Source organism: Jaculus jaculus, chromosome 6 (assembly GCF_020740685.1).
Source record: "Jaculus jaculus isolate mJacJac1 chromosome 6, mJacJac1.mat.Y.cur, whole genome shotgun sequence".
Lineage (NCBI taxonomy): Eukaryota > Metazoa > Chordata > Mammalia > Rodentia > Dipodidae > Jaculus > Jaculus jaculus.
Window position 1 is genome coordinate 69,464,271 of NC_059107.1, and position 23,535 is coordinate 69,487,805.

General features: G+C 38.2%; 1 pseudogene; it reads right to left on the reverse strand.

The window, feature by feature from the left end:
- Nucleotides 1-15,123: 15,123 nt before the first annotated feature.
- Nucleotides 15,124-15,193, reverse strand: LOC123461755 (annotated as a pseudogene).
- Nucleotides 15,194-23,535: the final 8,342 nt, after the last annotated feature.

Consider the following 23,535-nt stretch of genomic DNA (forward strand, 5'->3'; position numbering starts at 1 on the left):
TTAGGCCTATTTCCCTGATGACCTTAGGCACAAGGAACAAAATCCTCACAATCTGAATCCAACAACACATCAAAAGCATTATGACCTTGATCAAGTAGGCTTCATCCCAGGAATGCAACGATGGGTCACCATACAGAAATTTGTCAATGTAATTTACCACATAAATAAGCTTAAACACAAAACCACATGATCATTTTGATAGATGCCAAAAAGGCCTCTGACAAAAATACAACATCACTTCATGATCAAAACATTGGAGAGAATCGACATGGAAGGTTTAGATCTCAACACAATAAAGGCTATATATAAATCTCCTAAAACCCAAATAATACTTAATGGAGAGAGGCTGAAGGAATTCCCATTGAGATCAGGAACAAGATAGGGATCCACTCTCACCTCTGCTCTTGAATATAGTACTGGAGGTCCTAGCTCAAGCAATAATACAGGAGGAAGAAATAAAGGGATACAAATTGGAAAGAAAGAACTTGAGTTAGGTCTATTCTCAGATGACATGATTCTGTACATAAAAGACTTGAGAGCCTCCATCTCAAAACTCTTAAAGGTCATTAACTCCTTCAACAAAGTAACAGGATACAAAATCAATGCACAAGAATCAGTAGCCTTTCTATATACAGAAGACAAAGATACAGAAGAAGAAATAGGTGACATTGTCCCATTTTCAATAGCAACAACAACAAAAAATAAAATACTTTGTGTATTAGTAAGGGTTATCTAGAGGCACAGAACAGCTAGACTGAATTATATTACAAAGGAAATTTATTGGATTAATTTGCTATAATCCAATAGCAGTTGCAGGCATGAGAATCAGGGAACCAGGTAGCTGCTTAGTCCCTGTGGCCAGATGCCCCAGCAGTTCCAATATAGCCCTGAAGGCCTGTGGGCTTCCTGAGGAGCTGCTGATTTTCAATCCATGCAGGTCTTCAGTTGACACTGGGCTTCAGTCTATGCTGGAAGGCAGCAGGCAGTTCTGGCAGCCTAGTGGAAGGAAGGAAAGGGGCTCTTTCACCCAGAGCTTCCTTATATAATGTCCCCCTCTGAAAGGGGCCTCCAACTCTGGGGGAAGGACTTCCTCCTTCAGTTAATCCTTCCTGGAAGCAACCTTGAAGACACACTTGAAAGGGATTTCTGTGGATTACTAAACTGATCAAGTTGACAACATCTTAACTATCACAAGTCTACCCCTTGTCAACTTGACAACAAATCATATCTTCTTATATCATACTTAATTTCCAAATGAAAATAGATACAAGAATTATGCCATGGTATAATTAACCCATGAACAACCAGAAACACAAAATCTTCCCCCAACACAAAACAAGGTTCCTTGAGGAATGATTAGTCTCTAATATAATAGGTCTAATATACATTCAAAAAATAGCTATTGATATAATCTTAATATTGGTGTAGATATGTACAAACACTCTGTATCAAGGTAAGACAGAAACATTGCAATTATAGTCCTCGTTTCTGGTCATGTGGCCTTAGTTGGTATTTGTAAATGCCTTCTACTAACCATTCTGTATTTCCTCCACTTTCAGCAAGCACCTCAGTAGGTCTTGGTTCTTTACCTTGGGCTGGGGGTGATCCATACATTCATTAGTGAAGAATATGGGCCATTTATCACACCACCTCTACTGGGTTGTTGCAGTTGTCCATCGACTTTGACAACAGGGCATGGTAACACTAAAAGATGCCGTAATGGATCTCCTGAACTCCAGACCTACTCTTCCTTTCCTCCATTGTGGATCAGCATTCTGATTTCCCTCTGGATCAATCACCCCTGCTATCACTGTAACTCCTTTCTCAGTCTGTTCACTAAAGGGTATTAGGAGCCCAAAGTGGCCAGGCCAAAGCCTTAGCTTCCAGTTCAATGGAATGTTCTTTGTGACTCCTGGCAAAAACACTCCCCCTTCTGGCACCAAGTCCTGTAGGGCAGCAGAGTGTAAGGTTGCTGGAACAGGAAGAAAAAATTAACTAATGGGTCATTCAGGGTGATGATAAGTTGGACCATTGCTATTTCCACCACTTGCTTCCTGGACCTGTGAATCTGGACTATAGGAGAAACAGTGCCATATATAGGATGCTGATTCAGAGTATATACAGCCTGCTTGAGGACACTCCCCCACCCCTCCAAGCAATTGCCACCTAGGTGGTGCTGTAGCTGTTCATTTAAAAGGCCATTCCATTGTTCTATCAAGCCAGTTGCTTCAGGGTGGTGGTAAGACCAATGAATTCCATGATGATGAGCCCACTGCCATACTTTCTTGGCATGGAACATGGAGAAACCTGGCAGGAATCTGGAAGAGAGTCAGTACCTAGACAGCTAACTCATATAGTGCAAGAAGGTGCTACATGAGCAACTGCGGGAATATGACCAACATCTATTCAAGCAACTAGTGGTTGAAGCTACTTAGCAGCAAACAACCTGACATGAAGCTCACACAAGTGCAACAGTGGTGCACAGCCGTGGTAGGAAACCAGCTGCTCTTTATTTGGCTAACTGATCTACTCAGTGGAATGGAACTCATAGCTGAAACTGGGAAACAAGTCAGAACCATATCCATAAATGAGCCCACTCTCCATTATCAAGTTCCCACCAATCGTGAGATACAAGAGGGCCTATGCCTTCTCTCTAAAAAAAAAAAAAAAAAAAAAACCACGAAAAAGCAAAACAAAACAAAAAACAATGGTCATCCCATTTATCTGGCAGTGACTTCACTCTCTGTTGGAGAATTTACTTCTCTTTTTCAGATGGACACAGATCCTAAGGAGAGAACCAGTCCAATACACCTCAAAGGTCCCCAGCTGAAACAAAGAGTAATTGGGGAAATGAGCAAGAGTGCTGTTTTCTTGGTGAACCTGCTTCAGCACAAGGGTGAAGGAAATAGACACAGAGAACACTCAACTCCTACCAAATCAGATATTCAAAGACACAGAGGCTACCAAGATCTTATCACTGAAGCAGACCTAAAATTATCCCTGGAAGATGGGAAGAGCGATTGTTAGAGCCTCTCCTTGGGTCATTATGCACAGAAACATTGCATCTTACCCATAACTGATGGCTAACCCCACAATGCATGACCTGTATTCCCCAATGAGGACAGATCCTGTGGAGGGGCAAGGACAGGGAGGAGGCTAACCATGGTATCAACATGACTATACACACTGTGTACCTAACTAATAAAAAATAAGTATATTTTAGATACAATATGATGACTTCTTTTCATAATCACTATGAGAAAATACAATTGATTCCTCTCTGTCCTCTCAATTATTAGTGGCCCTTCAGTGAGTGAAAATAGTGCTGGATAAAAATGGATTATGTATTAGCTAGTAGTAATTGTCCCACTGGATGTGCAAGTCAATATCCTGTGACAGTTTAGGTCAGTTTCACTTTGATGATAAGGGTAATTATTGCTTAGAGGTGCTAATAGGAAGTGAGAAGTCAATTTCATGACATACAAAAGGCTAACCTCACACATTGCTGTGTCTTCTTTTTTTTTTTTTTTAATTAAGAAACTTCCTTGTTAGAGGGAAAAGGCAAATAGGAGCCCTCTATCATGGTGCAGGGAGGAAATGCAATGTATGATCAAAAGGCTTGATATCTAGTAGGTCCCTGCTTACCCAGAGAAGAGGCAAAAAATAAAAATAAGGAAGAAAGGGAAGGAGATAAAGGAAAGACCAGAGAAAAGGAGGAGAAATAGTAAGGATATAAAAAAACAAAGAAGTACATGTGAGGTGGAGGGCAAAGAAAATGACCTAGTATTTCTCCCCCACCTCTCACTGTAAGCAGTGAAGAACAATTTCTTTGAGTCTTACCAATACCTTTCAATATTAGTAGTGATGTTATATAGAGATGGGAGTGCTTTGTTGTTGTTATTGTTGTTGTTTTTTGAGGGAAGTTCTCATTCTAGCTCAGGCTGACATGAAATTTACTCTCTAGTCCCAGGTTGGCCTTGAATTCACAGTAATCTTCCTACCTTTGTCTCCTGAATGCTGGGATTATAGGTGTACACTACCATACCTTGTGTATATATTTTAATTACCACCTTAGCTCAAGAAAAAGGGTTAAAATTTGACTCCTCAGGCAAGTATAATCATCACAAAATAAAAGTGGAAAGTTTCTGAGTTCTGCATTATTATTGAAATGACTCAGAATTTAAAATCATGATGTATATTTCTTAAATCATTGATACAGCTGTCCAAGAACAAATGGTAATGACAAGAAGATAAAGTGCCATGCAAGATTCTGAAACTGTCTCATTCACCTCTCTGCTTTGGGAAAGACATAATAGTGCAAAGGAAGCTAGAACCCAATAGGTACAAACACATTCTTATAAGATTAGAATTATGATTCTAAATGTTGCTTTTCCCTGGCAGTATAACCAAATCTACTATGAAAGGAGGGATGTCTGTGAGATGGGACTGGTTATAAAGTGTATGACACTGATATATTTTCTCCCACTAAATATGTGTCTCCACTTCATCTCAATGCAATTCTTGGGAATTCAAGTGGCAACACATACAAAGCAATTTCCATGTGCTGCTGTGGGTGAAAATACATACACTATGATGTCATAAAAAAGAGAAAGGAAGGAGAAGAGTAATTGAGGAAGACAGCCAACGTTCACCCCGGTTTCCACTTGCAACTGCACAAGCACTTAAACACAATGAACTCATACATAACACACACACACACACACACACACACACACACACACACACACATTAGTTTAAAACAAGTGGATATATTCAAATTCCAAAATGTATATATATATATTTTTCATTTCAGGTATACTTTCATTTCCTTCTATATTCACATTCTATATAGTACTTTACCAAAATACTATATATTCTCTGAATTACATTTAGAATGCTCTGTTTTTCAATTTCCCCTTTACATTTTTACCTGTAGAATCTTTAGAATATAATTGACATTTTACTTAAAAAAATGAATGTATGTCACACATATAATGTTAATAAAATAATAGAGAAAAGAATGCATACATTATATAACTCGAAAATAGGCCTCACATGTATAATATTAGTAAAATAAGATATATAATACATTACATATTTCAAATGGCTAATAAACAGTTATAACTTGTCAATGATGATAGAGGCAAAGTTTGTGGTTAGCTGTGGGGTTAATCAATAAACATAGCAACTAGAAGAATAAAATTATGATGGAGACCTTCTCTCTCTTCATCATCATGTTTTCTACAGAGGTTTATTCTGTGTAAAAATTCATGTAGTTAATACAATGACAACGAATATAATTTACTACCACCCAAACTAACCTCTGAATAGAAGGAAACTTGGCATCTGTGATCATTAAGCTTTGTAGTCAACTTGCTCTTTTAAGGAATCCATAGACATTCATTCCTCTTGAGTGGGCCTTAAAAGTTTCTTCCAGGAAGGATTGACTGAAGGAGGAAGAGTGAGCCTTTCCCCAAGAGTGAGCCTTTCCCTCAGAGTGGGTGTCCTCTCTGAGAGGGGCATTGCCTAAGGAAGCTCTGGGAGAAAAGAGTCCCTTCCTCCCACCTGGTTGCCAGGACTACTGGCTGCCTTTCAGTGTGGACTTAAGGCCAACCTGCACTGAAAACCAGCGGCTCTCCAGGAAGCCTCCAGGCATTCAGTGCTGCTTTGGGACTGCTGAGATATCCAGCCTTGGGGACTGAGCAGCTACAGGGTTCCTTGACTCTTAGGTCTGCAAACTGCTATTGTTGGACTGCCATAAGCTAATTCAATAAATTCCCTATTTAATACAATTCATTGTATCAGTTCTGTTCCTTTGGAAAACCTTAATAAAAGCATCTTAGACATATGTGAAAACCTAATCAATCTTTAAAAATATCAATGAAGAATAAATACTGTGGTGGTTTGAATAGAATAGTTTGAATAGAATAGTTTGAATAGAATAGTTTGTAGTTTGCATCTGCTGGCTACCTGGCTGGAGGCAATGTCACTGGGTGATCTTAAGGGGTGGTGTTGGCTTTCCGATTTCAATCTAAAGATATGCAAAGTGTGCCTAGCTGGAGTTCCTTCAGTGTACAAGAGAGAGAGGAGAGAGAATGTGCATGTCAAAGCAGCTAGCCACTGCAAAAGGACTCCAAATGCTTATGTCACTTTGTGCAGTTGGCTTTACATGGGTACTAGGGAATCTAATACAGATTGTTAGGCTTTGCAGGCAAGCACCCTAACCACCAAGCAATCTCTGCAGCCCAAATATTAAAATCTTTATTGGTAAGAAGGAATTCACTGAAAACTTTTACATTCTTTGATAAAATATAATTATACCCCTAGTTGTATAATTGCATAAATTAATGCCAGTCCACTTTAATCTTTTTTTTGTTTATTTTGTTTAGGCCACTCAAATTCTGAAAGATCATGTGGGAAAACATGGATTCTGTCAATTTGTTATTTTTACTTTATTTTTATTTATTTTTCTATTTTTTATTAGATATTGATATATTTTGCATGTAAACAACACATGTTGGTTCCATCCTTTCCCTCCTCCCTGCTCCTTTTCTGAAGAGGCCTTCCTCATTAGGGATGTAGTTCAACCCCATGGGGATTGTGGGTCATCCATTATGGGGGGAGACAATGTCTCTGCAAAATATTCCAACTTGTGGCTCTAATAATCTTTCCGTTCCCTCTTCTACAAAATTTCTTGAGCATGCTGGAAGCATTTTAAATCTACTTCAATGATGGACACTTAGGAACATCTGGATCTCTGATTTAGTAGGTTTTGATTGTTCTCAGTATGTTTCTCCATCACCCTTGTGCTGATAACAGATTCACTAAGATAGCAGCACTCTTGTTTGTTTCCCCAGTTCCTCTGTGGTTTCAACTGGGGCCGAGGTGGAATACACTGGGTCATTTATCTCCTTAGGTCCAGCTCCCCTCTGAAAAAGAGATTTTTCCAATGGAGAGTGAAGTCAGCACCAGTTAAATGGGATAACCATTATTAATTTAGAGAGAATTAAAAAGGTTTACAACTCTTATAGTCTAAGGTAATTGGGAGCTTGACAATAGAAAGCAGAATTATTATCTGAATATGATTCTGACTTGTTTCCCAGTTCCAGATATGGTTTTCTTTCCACTGAGCAGATCTTGTAGCCAATCCAAGAGCAGTTAGTTACCCACCTTGGCTGTGTGCCATGATTGCACTTGTGTGAACATCACATCAAGTTGTTTGTTTCTGAGTTGCTTAGACTTTGAGTTGCTTGGACATATGTTGGCCACTTTCTCCCATAGCTCATTGCAGCCTTCCAGGACTAGATGGGCTAATTGTCTGGGGAATGGCTCTCCTCTGGTTTATAGGTCTCTCCATGGTCTATGCCAACAGCATTTGGTGTCTTCAGTACTAGGGCTTTACCATTAACCTCTGGTGAGTAATCAAGTGTTCTGGCCGAAGACTGTCTTGTTTGTTTTAGGAGATTAGTAGGTCTCTCTTATCAACAGATCATTGTGGATATAAACCACATCTGAGAATTACAGGCCACCCTCAAGGGAAAATAAAAAAAGAAAAACAGAGAAAAAAAAAAAAAAACAGAAGGAATTTGAGATGAGGTTTTGTCTTACTCTCTCCAGGGTCCTTCAATTCAGATGCTCCCTCTAAGGTCATCTTGAGGGTTCCACCTTTTACTCTGACTTCCAGGATGTAGGATTCTATGGTACCAGTTCAATTTGGGTTCAGTTTTGTGTCCCCTCCTACCTTTTCCTTTCCCTCAAGCCCTACCCTCCCTAATGTCCAAGCCTCAAGATTCTATTCAATTATGTCAGCAAGACTGATGTAGGTTAGGAACTGCAGATGAGTGAGATCATGTAATGGTTGTCTTTCTGTGACTGTGTGAGTTCACTTAGAATGATCTGTTCTAAGTTATACCATTTTTCTACAAATTTGAATGTGTCGCTTTTTTCTAACCATTGAGTAGAATTCCATCATGTAGGTACAGCACATCTTGGTTATCTATTCATCCAATGATGGGCAAATGGGTTGATTCCAGTTTTTATCTATTATGAATTTAGTAGCTGTAAACATGGTTGAGCAAATATCTCTGAGCTTTTAGGGTATTTTAAGGGTATTTTTACTTTATTTTTAATTTGTCTCATGTTACATATGATAAGTGATGTACTACCTATACAATATTTATATTGTATTTATTATTGCTTTTCTTTTAACCAGGCATGTACACATAAACTAATAGACCAAGCTACACAGAAATGAAATAAGATGATCATTTAAGCCCAGGAATTCAAGGTAGTTGGGACAACATAGCAAGAACATCTCAAAAGTCAAATTAAACAAATGAACAAACAAACAAAAATCCATCCAAACAATAATAATAGCAACAGATGCACAAAGTAGACCAGCAATAGCAACATCATAAACACAAAAACTACAAATGCAAATAAAATTAATAGCATCTCATTAGAAACCTGGTCTTGCTTTCACATTAATTTTGAAATGCTTTTAATGTAGCTTTATATTTAGTAATAATGCATAAAACTACATTAATGCTACTAACCCCTTAAATTTCAGATAAGGTTTCTGAGATTCAGAATTGAAGTGATTTACAGAAATATAAAATGTGAGAAATAATTAAAATTAAATTCAGAATTTCTAATTAATTCTATGTATCTTCATCCAAACTATTTTTTGATAACAAAGACAGAATAATTTGCAAGCATGATATATTAATTAGATCATTTGTAATATAAAATGTCTATATATTTATGGCTTCAAACTCACTACAAACTTGACATTTCAATCTGTTCAGTTTAAAGAATTAAATGTGAGCCTGAAAAGAAAATGTGTGGCCAAGCTCATTCAATGATTAGTGGATAAAGGCTTTCTTACTCTCTTTCCTTGTAGTATTCTTTCTGTCTCTTATTTTTTGAATCCAAGTGCAGAAAATACAGTAATTAACATTTTATTTTATTTTTTTCCCAGCATTTTTTGATTAGTTTTCTATTCTGCAAGTACAGGCAGATTGGTACCATTATTAGGCTCATCCATGACCTACCCCCTCCCCATTTGCCCCTCCTTGTTGAAGTGTATGGGTCGTGCATTGTGGGGTTAGCCCACAGTTATTGGTATGATAAATGTATCTGTATATCATGACCCAACATATGGCTCTGACATTCTTTCTGCCCCTCTTCTGCAAAATTTCCCTGAGCCATGTTGGGTTCATTTTTGGTCTGCTTCAGTGATGAGGTGTTGGGGGCCTCTGAGGCTCTGGCTCTCTGATTTGGTAGGCATTGATTTTTCTCTGTGTTGTTCTCCTTCCCCCTTGTGCTGGTATCCGGTTCATCAGGAAAACAGTACCCTTGCTTGTTTCACCAATTTTCCTTAGTTTCAGTCAGGGACCTTTTGAGGTATGATGGGTTGGCTCTCTCCTTAGGATCTGCATCTGTCTGAAAAAGAGAAGCAGATACTCCAAGGGAAAGGAAGTTAGCACCAGGTCAAATGAGATAATCCTTACTTTTTCTATAGAGAGTTTAATAGGTTTAGGCCCTCTTGTACCCCATGATTGATGGTAACTTGATATTGGAGAGTGGTCTTATGTTTGGATATGGTTCTGACTTGTTTCCCAGCTCCAGCTATGGGTCTTGTACCACTGAGGGGATCAGTTAGCCAAATCAAGAGCAATTGGTTCCTCACCATGGCTGTGTGCCACTATTGCACTTGTGTGGGCATCACAACAGGTTATCTGCTGCTACGTAGGTTGGACCATGAGTTGTGTGGACAGATATTGGTCGTTTCCCACAGTCGCCCATGTAGCACCTTCTGGCACTAGACATGCTGACTGTCTGGCGACTGACTCTCTCCTGGCTTCCAGGCATGCCCTTCCATTTTATGTGTCAGCTGCATATGGTGTCTTCAGCAATATGGTCTTACCACTAACCTTTGGTGGGTCATCAAGTACTCTGACAGAAATCTGTCCTTCTTTTAGAAAACCTTATAGGTTTTACTGATCAAAAGCTCATTGTGGGTGATAGCCCCATGCTGGTACTGGGAGTTACAGGTTAGTGCCCCCTGAAAAAATGAGGGTAAAAGTAAATAATATATAGGAGTTAGAGAGGAGAGAGAGAGAGAGAAAGAGAGAGAGAGAGAGAGAGAGAGAGAGAGAGGGAGGGAGGGAGGGAGGGAGGGAGGGAGGGAGGGACGATGTAGAGGATTTAGGTTAGACTTGATCCTACCCTCTCCAGTGTCTTGTGGTTCAGTTGTTTCCTGTAAGAGCCTGATGAAGGTTCAGCTATTTGTTCTGCCTTTTAGGATGTAGAATTTTATGATACCATTGCTATTTGGGTCTAGATTTGTGTTTCCCAACCCTTCGATGCCCTTTCCTCCCTCCCCATCCATCCTAGTGTCTAGTCCATGAGATGTTTGCTGGGTATGTAAGGTATCTTGGGTAGATTCATTTTAGGTGTTGTAGATGAGTGAGACTATGTGGCGATTTTTTTTTTTTTTTCCTGTGATTGGGTAAGTTCACTGAGAATGATCTGTTCCAGGTTCACCCATTTTTCCTCAATTTTCATTGTGTCATTTTTTCCTACTGCTGTATAGAATTCCAATGTGTAGATATACCACATCTTAGTTACCCATTCTTCTAGTGATAGACATCTGGGTTGATTCCAGCTTTTAGCTATTACGAATTGAGCAGCTACAAACATGGTTGAGCAAATGACTCTGGCCTGTGGTTTGAAGGTTTTAGGGTAGATGCTCAGTAAGGGAATAACTGCATCTGTTGATGTCTCTATAGTCAGCTTTTTCAGGAGTCTCCATATTGCTTTCCAAAGTGGTTGTACCATCCTACATTCCCACCAACAGTGGATGAGTGCTCCTGCTTCTCCACATCCTCGCCAGCATTTATTTTCATTTGATTTTTTGATGTTGGCTATCCTTATGGGGTAAGGTGGAATCTCATAGTTGTTTTAATTTGCATTTCTCTGATGATTAGGGATGCTAAACATTTTCTTAAGTGTGTGTTTGCCATTTGTGTTTCTTCCTCTGTGAACTGCCTGTTCAGCTCTTTGCCCCATTTTGTGATTGGGGTGTTTGACTTCTTACAGTAATTAATATTAACTTGAATTTAGTTATTTGGCTCCTCAACATTTCATTGGATTATGTTGACTTGATAATTTGATTGCAATGTGGATTTGAATAACACTGATTACATTAAAATATGTATAAGAAATGAGAAAATATTATCAGACAACATACAAAAAGATGCTGGATTCCCTACTATTCAGTATATCCTTCAGGGAAAAGAAATTGAGTAGTAAATACCATTGTCTCTATTCAAAGTTCTTTTCTGATGAACTGTATTAAGAAAAGTTATCATTTCTATGACAAATGTTGTGAATTGTAATCTACATGAAAATATAGAAGTACTCCATGTCATACTAAAAACTTTGGGTTTGTCCTGAAGATGTTGTAGTTTCATTGGTCACTGGGCTGGAGAGTTTATTAAGTATTTCACAATGGACTCAGGGAGAGAGCTCGGCTTTGTGAAAGTGTTTATTTCACAACACACCTGAGTTCAATCCAGGGCTCATATAGAAGTGACTGGCATGTTAGTGTGTGTGTAATCCCAATGCTGGGAAAGAAGGAACAGGAAGATTATGAAGGCTTGCTGGCTAGCCAAGACTCTTCTAGTTGAGGGGCTAATGAAAGAACCTATATCAGAAAAGATTATGTGTCTTGAAAGTATGTCCTCTGGCTTCTACATAGATATGCACACTCACCTACACACATGTGTACACTCCCACATATGAACATGCACACACATAAAAATGATGTGACTCAGATGAAGAGTGGGACTTCAGAAGTAGCAACTATATATTTATTTATTTTTTTTGTAAGAGTGAAAACTAATGAGCATTGTAATGAGATGTTTACACACATAACATTGTACCATGCTCTTAAGCTACTTCCCTCAACCCTCACAACTCCCAGACTCTGTCTTAATTTTTCTTGTCACATATATGTGTATAATTATATGCATGCATACACATACACACAAAAAAAAATTTTTATAAAAGTTTTGTGGATTGTGGGAACTATTAAAGCCACTGAAACCTAAATTGGAAGGTAGTCAGTCAATGCAATATACTTCCTTGGATATATTTTGGGAATATTTGCAAGAACTTCAAATACATAACTATAATTTATTTTAATAATTTAGTGATTTGTGTCTCTGTGGTGTGCACACATGTGTATGTTCATATGTGTATGGGTACATGCATGTGGATGTAAAATTGCAGGCCAGAGATCAACAATATATGTCTTTCTCAGTCACTTTTCACCTTATTTTTGTAAAAACAAAGGTCAGGCATTGCACCTGAAGTTCACCAATACAGATAGATATGCTATGTAGTAAGAACCTAAGTTCTTTCTGTCTCTGCTTCCCCCATTCTGGGATTACAGATGCACACTCTATCCAACTTATTTTTATTTTTTTTTTTTTTTAATGTTTTATTTATTTATTTGAGAGCGACAGACACAGAGAGAAAGACAGATAGAGGGAGAGAGAGAGAATGGGCGCGCCAGGGCCTCCAGTCTCTGCAAACGAACTCCAGACACGTGCGCCCCCTTGTGCATCTGGCTAACGTGGGACCTGGGGAACCGAGCCTCGAACCGGGGTCCTTAGGCTTCACAGGCAAGCGCTTAACCGCTAAGCCATCTCTCCAGCCCCTCCAACTTATTTTTAATTAAGAACGTACTTTGTATGGATATATCGTATGTTTGTAACATGTTTTTCCCTCTTTCCTGGCCTTATCCCACAGGGGACCCTGCTCAATGGAGTTGCCAGTATTCCCCATGGAATTGTGGATTATGCACTGTGGGAGCAGTAGTTACTGGGGAATGCAATGCTCTGGGCATGACATTCCAACCTGTGGCTCTTACAGTTTTTATGCCCCCTCTTCCACAAAATTCCCTAAGACATGGTGGGTGCATTTTAAGTTTGCTTCAGTGATGAGCTCTTAGGAGCCTCTGGATTTCTGCTTTGGTGTTTGTTGAGTATCATCAGTATCTGTCTCATTCACCCTGGTGCTTATTGTCAGGCTCACCATGCAAACATTACTCTTGCTCTCCTCCCCACTTCCTCTGAGTTTTTTTTTTTTTTAATTTTATTTATTTATTTGAGAGAGACAGACACACAGAGAGAAAGACAGATAGAGGAAGAGAGAGAGAATGGGCGCGCCAGGGCTTCCAGCCTCTGCAAACGAACTCCAGACGCGTGCGCCCCCTTTTGCATCTGGCTAACGTGGGACCTGGGGAACCGAGCCTTGAACCGGGGTCCTTAGGCTTCACAGGCAAGCACTTAACTGCTAAGCCATCTCTCCAGCCCTCCTCTGAGTTTTTTGCCTGTACATTGACTGAGATGAGAGGGGTGGTTTATCTCCTCAGTTCTCACTACCTTCTTAAAAAACAAAAACAAACAAACAAACAAAAGCCAACAACAACAACAACAACAAAAAACAACAAAAAACAGGTCATACAACAGAGAAAGAAGTCAGCATAGGTTAAATTGGACAACCGTTATTAATTTTGGGAGACTTAGACGGATGTAGCCCATCTTTTAGCCAAAGATTAGTGGGGACCTGTCATTGGAGAGCATAATCTTTGCCTCCATGGCATTCAGACCTGTTTCCCAATCCCACATTGTGGGTTCCTTTCAACTGATCGGGTTTCTTAGCAATTCAGAAAGCTGTTGGTTACCCATGAAGGCTCTGTGTTACCATTGCACTGGTGTGTACTTGTCAGACTGGTTGCTTCTGAGTAGCTTAGATCCCTGCTTACTCACACCATTGTTGGGCACTTTCCCTCAGTAACTCATGTAGTGCTTTCTGTCTGGGAACTGGTTCTCTTCCAGATCCCAGCTATGTCTCTCCATGTTCTGTGGCAACAGTGTATGGTGTATTCAGCAATACAGTATTATGTTTTATATCAGGCGGGTCATCAAGTGTTTTTGCAGAAGCCTATTATGTTTTGGAAACCTCATAGTTCTCTCTCATCAATATGGGTAGTACCTTTTTCTGCTATGGCGAGTTACAGACTTCCTTGAATCACTCTGATTAGTTGGTGGAACAAACATTTAGCACTCAATTACCAAAAGGAAAGTCTGACGTGTAAGTGCATGTAAAGCTGCAATGTATAGAATGATAGTTATCAGTCTGTTCTGAAAGAAAATGCAACCTTTGTCACCGATGCTACTTTTTCTTCAATAGTTCACACACTTGACTTTCTGAGGTTGTAAAATGGATTTTTTTATTTTTTTTTACTGTACCATGACAGGCAATTAGCTTTTATCTAGCATTTGAACGGACAATATCCTCCCTAGAGATTTCGTAGGCTAATCTTTTCATTTAGCCCACTAGCAAATTGATAAAGATGTTTTTCTGCTGTATAAAATTTTTTATTAGTAGCTTGGCTGTGTTTATCATTAAGCATGCATTTACTCACTATGAAAATCCATTATACTTTTATTTTTATTTTTTAATTTTTTTATTCACTTATGAGACAGACAGAGAGAGAGAGAGAGAGAGAGAGAGAGAAAGAGAGAGAGAGAGGAGAGAATGGGCATGCTAGGGTAGTCACTGCAAATGAACTCCAGACTCATGCACCACCTTGTGCATCTGGCTTATGTGGGATATTGGAAATCAAACTTGGGTCCTTAGACATCACAGCCTTCATAGACAAGCACTTTAATGACTGAGCCATCTCTCCAGTCCATCTTTCCAATATTTAATTTTATTTATTTATTTATTTGAGAGAAAGATAGAAAGGAAGAGAGAGAAGGAATATAGGTGTGCCAAAGCCTCTAGCCACTCCACAAAAACTCCAGATACATGCATGCCTTGTTCATCTGGGTTTATATGGGGACTAGGAAACCAAACCTGGGTCCTTTGGCTTTGCTGGCAAGTGCTATAGTTGCTAAGTCATCATCTCTACAGCCCCCATTATATATTTTTTTTTCAAATAAAGTATTTAGTAGCCTCATAATCACTATAAACTACATGAAATACAGCTAATCTAAATAGAGATGTGTAAGTATGTATGTATATATGTATGCTGATGTAGAATTAATAGATTTATGATGAAAAAAATAAATAAAATATTTTACACTTGATCTTAGCCAAAAGGCCGAGAAGCGATAAGTAAAATATTTTATATTATCTGTTCAAATGATAACATTTTTATTATTAGTTATGTACACAGTGTATACAGTCATGTTGGTACAATTGTTAGCCTCATCCCTGCCCTACCCCTCCACAGGGACCCTTCTCATTGGGAAACATGGATCATGCATTGTGGGGTTAGCCATTAGTTATGGGTAAGAGGCAATGTTTCTGTGTATAATGACCCAATGTATGGCTTTAACATTCCTTCTGCCTCCTCTTCTGCAAATTTCACTGAGCCATGTTGGGTTCATTTTAGTTCTGCTTCAGTGATAAGGTCTTGGGAGCCTCAGTGCCCTGGATATCTGGTTTAGTAGGAGTTGAGTGCTCTGTGTCTATTTCCTTCACCCTTGTGCTGGTACCAGGTTCTCCAAGAAAGCAGCACTCTTGCTCATTTACCCAATTACCCTTAGTTTCAGCTGGGGACCTTTTGAGGTGTGATTGGCTGGTTCTTTCCTTAGAATCTGTGTCATCTGAAAAAGAGAAGCAAATTCTCCAATGGAGAGTGAAGTTAGAGCCAGATAAATGAGATAACCTTTGTTTTGTTTTGTTTTGCTTTGTTTTTGGAGAGAATTTAATAGGTGTAGGCCCTCTTTTAGCCCCACAATTGGTAGGAGCTTGATAATGGAGAGCAGGCTTGTTTTTTGGATATGGTTCTCACTTGATTCCCAGTTCCAGATATGGGATCCATTCCATTGAGCAGATCAGTTAGCCAAATTAACAGCAGTTGGTTACCTACCATGGCTGTGCACCACTACTGCACTTGGTTGAACACCAAGTCAGGTTGTTTGCTGCTGAGTACCTTCAACCACTAGTTGCTTGGACAGATGATGGTCATATTCGCCCATGTAGCACTTTCTGGCACTAGACAAGCTAACTGTCTGGGGACTGACTGTCTTCCAGATTCCAGCCAGGTTGCTCCATGTTCCATGCTAACAGCATATGACGTCTCTGGCAGTAGAGTCTTACCAATAACCTTTGGTTGGTCATCAAGTACTCTGACAGAAATCTGTCTTCTTTTGGGAAACTTTGTAGGTCTCTCTGATCAACAGCTCATTGTGGATGTTAACTACATGTTGGTACTGGGAGTTACAGGCCAGTGCCAAGGAAAAGAAGGAAGAAAAAGATAGGTCATGTACAAGAGAAAGAGAGAAGAGGGAGAGAGAGAAAGGGAAACAAGAGAAGATTAATGTCAGTCTTCATCATACAGTCTCCAGGGCCTTGTGATTCACATGTTCCCTCTAAGGGTCTGATGAAGGTTTAACCATTTAGTCTATCTTTTAGGATGTAGAATTTTTTTTTATAAAAAAATAATTCTTTTTTTCTTCTTTTTACAATTTTTATTAACATTTTCCATGATTATAAAAAATATCACATGGTAATACCCTCCTTCTTCCCCAAATTTCCCCTTTGAAATTCCATTCTCCATCATATTCCCTCCCCATCTCAATCATTCTACTTACAATATAAAATATACAATACCAACCTATGATGTACCCTCCTCCCTTCTTTTCTCTTTCATTTATATCTCATTTTTAACTTACTGGAATTTGCTACTGAGTTTTTTCTTCTCACACAGAAGCCCAATCTTTAGCTAGGATCTACATATGAGGGAGAACATGTGGTGCTTGGCTTCCTGGGCCTGGGTTACCTCACTTAGTATAATCCTTTCCAGATCCATCCATTTTTCTGCAAATTTCATAACTTCATTTTTCTTTACTGCTGAATAAAACTCCATTGTATAAATGTGCCACATCTTCATTATCCATTCATCAGTTGAGGGACATCTAGGCTGGTTCCATTTCCCAGCTATTATAAATTAAGCAGCAATAAACATGGTTGAGCATGTACTTCTAAGGAAATGAGATGAGTCCTTAGGATATATGCCTAGGAGTGCTATAGCTGGGTCATATGGTAGATCAATCTCTAGCTGTTTTAGGAACCTCCACACTGATTTCCACAATGGCTGGACCAGATTGCATTCCCACCAGCAGTGCAGAAGGGTTCCTTTTTTCCACATCCCTGCCAACATTTATGATCATTTGTTTTCATGACAGTGGCCAATCTGACAGGAGTGAGATGGAATCTCAATGTAGCTTTAATCTGCATTTCCCTGATGGCTAGTGATGTAGAACATTGTTTTAGATGCTTATATGCCATTCATATTTCTTCCTTTGAGAACTCTCTATTTAGCTCCATAGCCCATTGTGGCTTGTTTGATTCCTCCTTATTTAACTTTTTGAGTTCTTTGTATATCCTAGATATTAATCCTCTATCAGATATATAGCCGGCGAAGATTTTTTCCCATTCTGTAGGTTGCCTCTTTGCTTTTTTCACTGTGTCCTTTGCAGTGCAAAATCTTTGTAATTTCATTAGGTCCCAGTGGTTAATCTGTGGTTTTATTGCCTGAGCAATTGGGGTTGTATTCAGAAAGTCTTTACCAAGACCAATATGTTGAAGGGTTTCCCCTACTTTTTCCTCTAGCAGTTTCAGAGTTTCAGGTCTGATGTTAAGGTCTTTAATCCATTTGGACTTAATTGTTGTGCATGGCGAGAGAGAAGAATCTATCTTCATCCTTCTGCAGGTACATATCCAGTTTTCCCAACACCATTTGCTGAAGAGGCTGTCTTTTCTCCAATGAGTATTCTGAGCATTTTTATCAAATATCAGATGGCTATAGTGACCTGGACTTACATCTGGGTCCTCTATTCTGTTCCACTGATCTACATGTCTGTTTTTGTCCCAGTACCGTGCTGTTTTTGTTCCTATGGCTCTGTAGTATAGGTTAAAATCAGGTATGGTGATACCACCAGCCTTATTTTTGTTGCTCAGTATTACTTTAGATATTCGAGGTTTTTTGTGATTCCAAATGAATTTTTGGATTGTTTTTTCTATTTCCATGAAGAACACCTTTGGAATTTTGATAGGGATTGCATTAAATGTGTATATTGCTTTAGGTAAGATTGCCATTTTCACAATATTGATTCTTCCAATCCAGGAACAAGGGATGTTTCTCCACTTTCTTGTGTCTTCTGCAATTTCTCGCTTGAGTGTTTTAAAGTTCTCATTGTAGAGATTCTTTACTTCATTCGTTAGGTTTGTTCCAAGGTACTTTATTTATTTATTTTTTGATGATTCCTTATTATTTAACTTTTTGAGTTCTTTGTATATCCTAGATATTAGTCCTCTGTCAGATATATAGCTGACGAAGATTTTTTCCCATTCTATATGTTGCCTCTTTGCTTTATTCACAGTGTCCTTTGCAGTGAAAAATCTTTGTAATTCATGAAGTCCCAGTGATTAATCTATCATTTTATTGCCTGATCAATTGGGGTTATATTCAGAAAGCCTTTGCCAAGTCTAATGTGTTAAGGGGTTTCCCCTACTTTTTCCTCAACCAGTTTAAGAGTTTCTGGTCTGATGTTAAGGTCTTTAATCCATTTCAACTTAATTCTTGTGCATGGAGAGAGAGAGAAGGATCTATTTTCATCCTTCTACAGATACATATCCAGTTTTCACAACACCATTTACTGCAGAGGCTGTCTTTTCTCCAATGAGTACTTTTGGCACTTTTATCAAATATCAGGTGGCTATAGCTACCTGGACATACATCTAGTTCCTCTATTCTGTTCCATTGATCTACATGTCTGTTTTTGTGCTAGTACCAAGCTGTTTTGTTACTATGACTCTGTAGTACAGGTTAAAATCAGGTATGGTAATACCACCAGCCTTATTTTTGGTGCTCAGTATTATTTTAGATATTCGAGGTTTTTTGTGATTCCAAATGAATTTTTGGATTATTTTTTCTGTTTCTGTGAAGAATGCTGTTGGACTTTTAATGGGGATTGCATAAAATGTGTAGATTGCTTTTGGTAAGATTGCCATTTTCACAATATTGATTCTTCCAATCCAGGAACATGGGATGTTTTTCCATTTCCTAGTGTCTTCTGTAATTCCTTACTTGAGTGTTTCAAAGTTCTCATTGTAGAGATTCCTTACTTCCTTGGTTAGGTTTATTCTAAGGTACTTTATTTTTTATTTTTTTGATACAAATGTGAATGGGAGTGATTCTCTGATTTTATTCTCTGTGTGTTTATTGTTAGCATATATGAAGGCTACTGATTTCTGTGTATTTATTTTGTATCCTGCTACATGGCTGTAGGTTTTGATCAGCTCTAACAGTTTGCTAGTAGAGTCTTTAGGGTCCTTTATATATAGAATCATGTCATCTGCAAATAATAATAACTTTATCTCTTCCTTTCCAATTTGTATCCATTTTATGTGTGTCTCTTGCCTTATTGCTATGGCTAAGACTTCCAGAACTATATTAAATAAAAGTGCGGACATTGAACACCCTTGTCTTGTTCCTGATTTTAGTTGAAAAGCTGCCAGTTTTTACCCATTTAGTAATATGTTGGCTGTACACTTGTCATAAATAGCCTTTATTATATTGAGATATGTTCCTTTTATTCCCAGTCTCTGTAGGACTTTTATCATGAAGGAATGTTGGATTTTGTCAAATGCTTTCTCTGCATCTAATGAGATGATCATACGATTTATGTCCTTCAATCTATTTATATAATGTATTACATTTATAGATTTGCATATATTGAACCATCCCTGCATCTCTGGGATAAAGCCTACTTGGTCAGGATGAATGATCTTTCTGATATATTCTTGTATTCTGTTTGCCAATATTTTGTTGAGAATTTTTGCATCTATGTTCATGAGGGAGACTGGTCTGTAATTTTCTTTCTTTTTTTGTTCTTTCTTTGTCTGGTTTTGGTATCAGGGTGATGCTGGATTGATAGGAGTTGGGTAGAATTCCTACTTTTTCTATTTCATGGAAAAGCTTAAGAAGCAATGGTGTTAGCTCTTCCTTGAAGGTCTAGTAAAATTCCACAGTGAATCCATCTGGCCCTGGGCTTTTTTTAGTTGGGAGATTTTTGATAACCATTCAGATATCCATGCTTGTTATAGGTCTATTTAAGCAATTAATCTCATCTTGATTTAATTTAGGTAGGTCATATAAATCAAAGAAATCATCCATTTCTTTCAGATTTTCAAACCTTGTGGAGAATATGGTTTTATAGCATGTCCCTATGATTTTTTTTTAAATTTCTCTGGTATCTGTTGTGATGTTACCTTTTATTTCTCTAATTTTATTTTATTTTTTTTTTTACTTTCTTAAATAATTAAAAATTTTATTGTTGAAAGCATCTTTCTGCCCTAATCTTTATTATTTCTTCCTGTCTACTGATTTTGGGTTTGCCTTGTTCTTCTTTTTCCAAGGCTTTAAGATGAAGCATTAGGTCATTTACTTGCAACCGTTCTAATTTCTTAATATAGGCTTTAAAGCTATAAATTTACCTTTTATGACTGCCTTGGATTTTCTAGCTAGCTAGGTATTCTTAGCTGTATCAATTGATCTGATGTTATATATCTTCAGGGTTGGAGGGTAAGGTGTTAGATGTGGCTCTTAAGACTCTCAGAGTACCTACAAAGGTGTTCCTAGGGGTTGGGTTTGCCTGCTTTGGGAGTATTCAAGTAGGGTGAGTGGGAAAAAATACAGGTAGATTTTAAAATTTAACTAAACACTGTACACATTCAATCAAAAACATCACTGAGTATTTATGCAATAGTAGGTATTATAACAACCAGATCCTTTATCAACAAAGAGGTTAAGATTTCTGGTCTGTTGAGGGTTCCAAGTCAGATTCTGACCAAGTGAGAACCTTCCCTGGTGCAGTCCCAGTTACTTTTTTGGATGATTTTGGTCTCAGTCAATTAGGCTGGCAGGGTCGCTGGACCGCTGTTCTGTTTTCTGGAGTTGGGCACTGGCTTTTTCCTGTGGGGCAAACTGATCCTGGCAACTGTGGCCCTGTAGATCAGCACCCCTACTGCTGGAACCACCACAGGTGCTGCTGAAGCTGCCACTGCTGGATCCGCTGCTGGTGCTGCCGAAGCTGCCACTGATGGACCTGCCCCTGCTGCTGCCGAAGTTGCCACTGCTGGGTCCACTGCTGCTGCTGCTGAAGCTGCCGCTGCTGGGTCAGCTGCTAGAGCCACTGTTGCTAGTGTCAGAGCTGCTGCTGTTGCTGCTGGAGCCAGAGCCACAGCTTCCATCACCGCTTCCACTGCCAGAGCCAGACCCACTGCTGCCAGAGCTTCTTCGGCCTGCCTGTGTGGGCTCTGGATGCTTGGATCTCTCCTACTTCTCTGCTGCCATTTTAATTTTTTATACACCTCACTTTTTAGTAAAAGTGTGTATTTTGCTGGGTTTTCTTTGGCTTTTTCTCCCCTAGGCTGCTTTGGTGTGGTTCCTATTCCACCATCTTCACCAGAAGTCCAGGATATAGAATTTTATGGTACCATTTCTTTTGGGTCCAGTTTTGTGTCCTGAGCCCCCACCCTTACCCTTTCCTTCTGCCCTTCCCATCTTATTGTCTGGTCCTCGAGATACTTATTAGGTGTTTCAACATCTCAGGTCGGTTCAGGTTAGGAGCTGTAGATAAGGGAGACTATGTGACTATTATCTTTGATTGATATCTTTGATATCTATGATTGATAACATTTTAATTAATAAGTAAAGACATTAAATTTTCACTGTGCTACCTTTAATATGACTGTTTAAGTTTATAAATGCAGTTTATAATGTACTTTTCTTAATCAATTTCCTGTAGGTCATAATTGCATTACTTTCTACGTAGTTTATATTTTTAGAGACGGTTCTTTAAACTTGACCCTGCTTCCATTGCCTCCATTTACTTTCCATTTAATGTGAAACTCACTGAAATCAACCTTGTGGTTTTCTTTGCTGCAACACATCTTTCAGAAAGTATATGCTATTGATAATCATATTGGTTTTATAATACTCTGCCCTCAATTCACACTGATTAGATCTTCATCGTGTATCACAAACTGCTGCCAATGTCTTCTCAAATGCTATGTTTTTGGTTTTTTACACTATTCATCTATATGAATTTGATATTTATTTTTTCTAATCTCCTAGTTATTTCTCTTCTTGTACTTTGCATCGTCCCTTCCTTAACAAATGAACTGTCAATTAATTTTAGGCTGAAATACATATATACATATATATGATTTTTACAAACAAATACCTCCATATATGCATGCTATGTAAACTGGACCTAAGTAATTTATACTAATTAATAACAGCTTAAAATGTGTCTTAAAATGTATGCAAATGTGATATAACTTATATAAAACTCAATATAAATATATTTTCCAGAGTATTATATCATTCTGTGTGTAGTTCAGAGGCTTCACTCAGTATTCGACAATGTTCTCAGGTGAAGAGTTGGAATTATAATATATATAACAATAACAATAATATATATTATACTATATAATTTTTATAAGATGTACATGGCTGACATGATGTGAAGTGATATCAGGAGTTATAGAGACAGGAGACAAACATTCTCTGTCACAGTATCTGATGATTTAAAGATATATTGTGTTCAAATATCTAACTAATATCTGGCATCTGGATGATGGGGCCTGGGCTCAGCTTGAAGTTACAGCCTAGAAGTTAACTGGCCTTGACCCCACAGTTCTTTTAATTTGCTGTGATTAAGACATTTATCATACCAATAACTGTGGGCTAACTCCACAATGCACGACCCATATACCTCAACAAGGAGGGGCCAATGGGGAGGGGGTAGGTCACTGATGAGCCCAATAATGGTACCAAACTGCCTGTACTTGCAGAATAGAAAACTAATTTTTTTAAAAAAAGCACTTGGGTTGATGTGGTTGTGGCTACAAAAGTACTCTCACAACAGCTGATCAAACAACAAAATAAAATGTGTACAAAAACACAGAAAGAATCTGTTTCGTATTTATCTAACACTATATCTAAAGGTAGCATCAATGTGACAAGAATGTTTATTTCTTTTATAGCAGGAATGACATTATAGTGTAATCTCAGCATCTTATCAAATTATATGTTTATTTCTTATAGTAGTGTCTTGCTATACTTGATGTAGATAAGAACTGTATTTACAAATATAGTTTTTGCTTATGACTCCAAAAATGTATTGATCATTATCACTTAAGAATGTAAACATTGAATCTATAAATTTGTGGAGTTAAAGTTTAAGAAAGTTCAAACAAACTGGGATACACTTCTAAATATAATGCTATGAGGTGAAACTTTTAAAATAAATAATTGTAGTAAACTTAAATGGCTCTGGGGATTTTCAGATTCTTGAAAGCAAAGAAATGAGAAATGAGAGATGAACTAACCATTTTGTATTATTTTTCCTATTGAGGAATCTGGCAATTATAACAGTT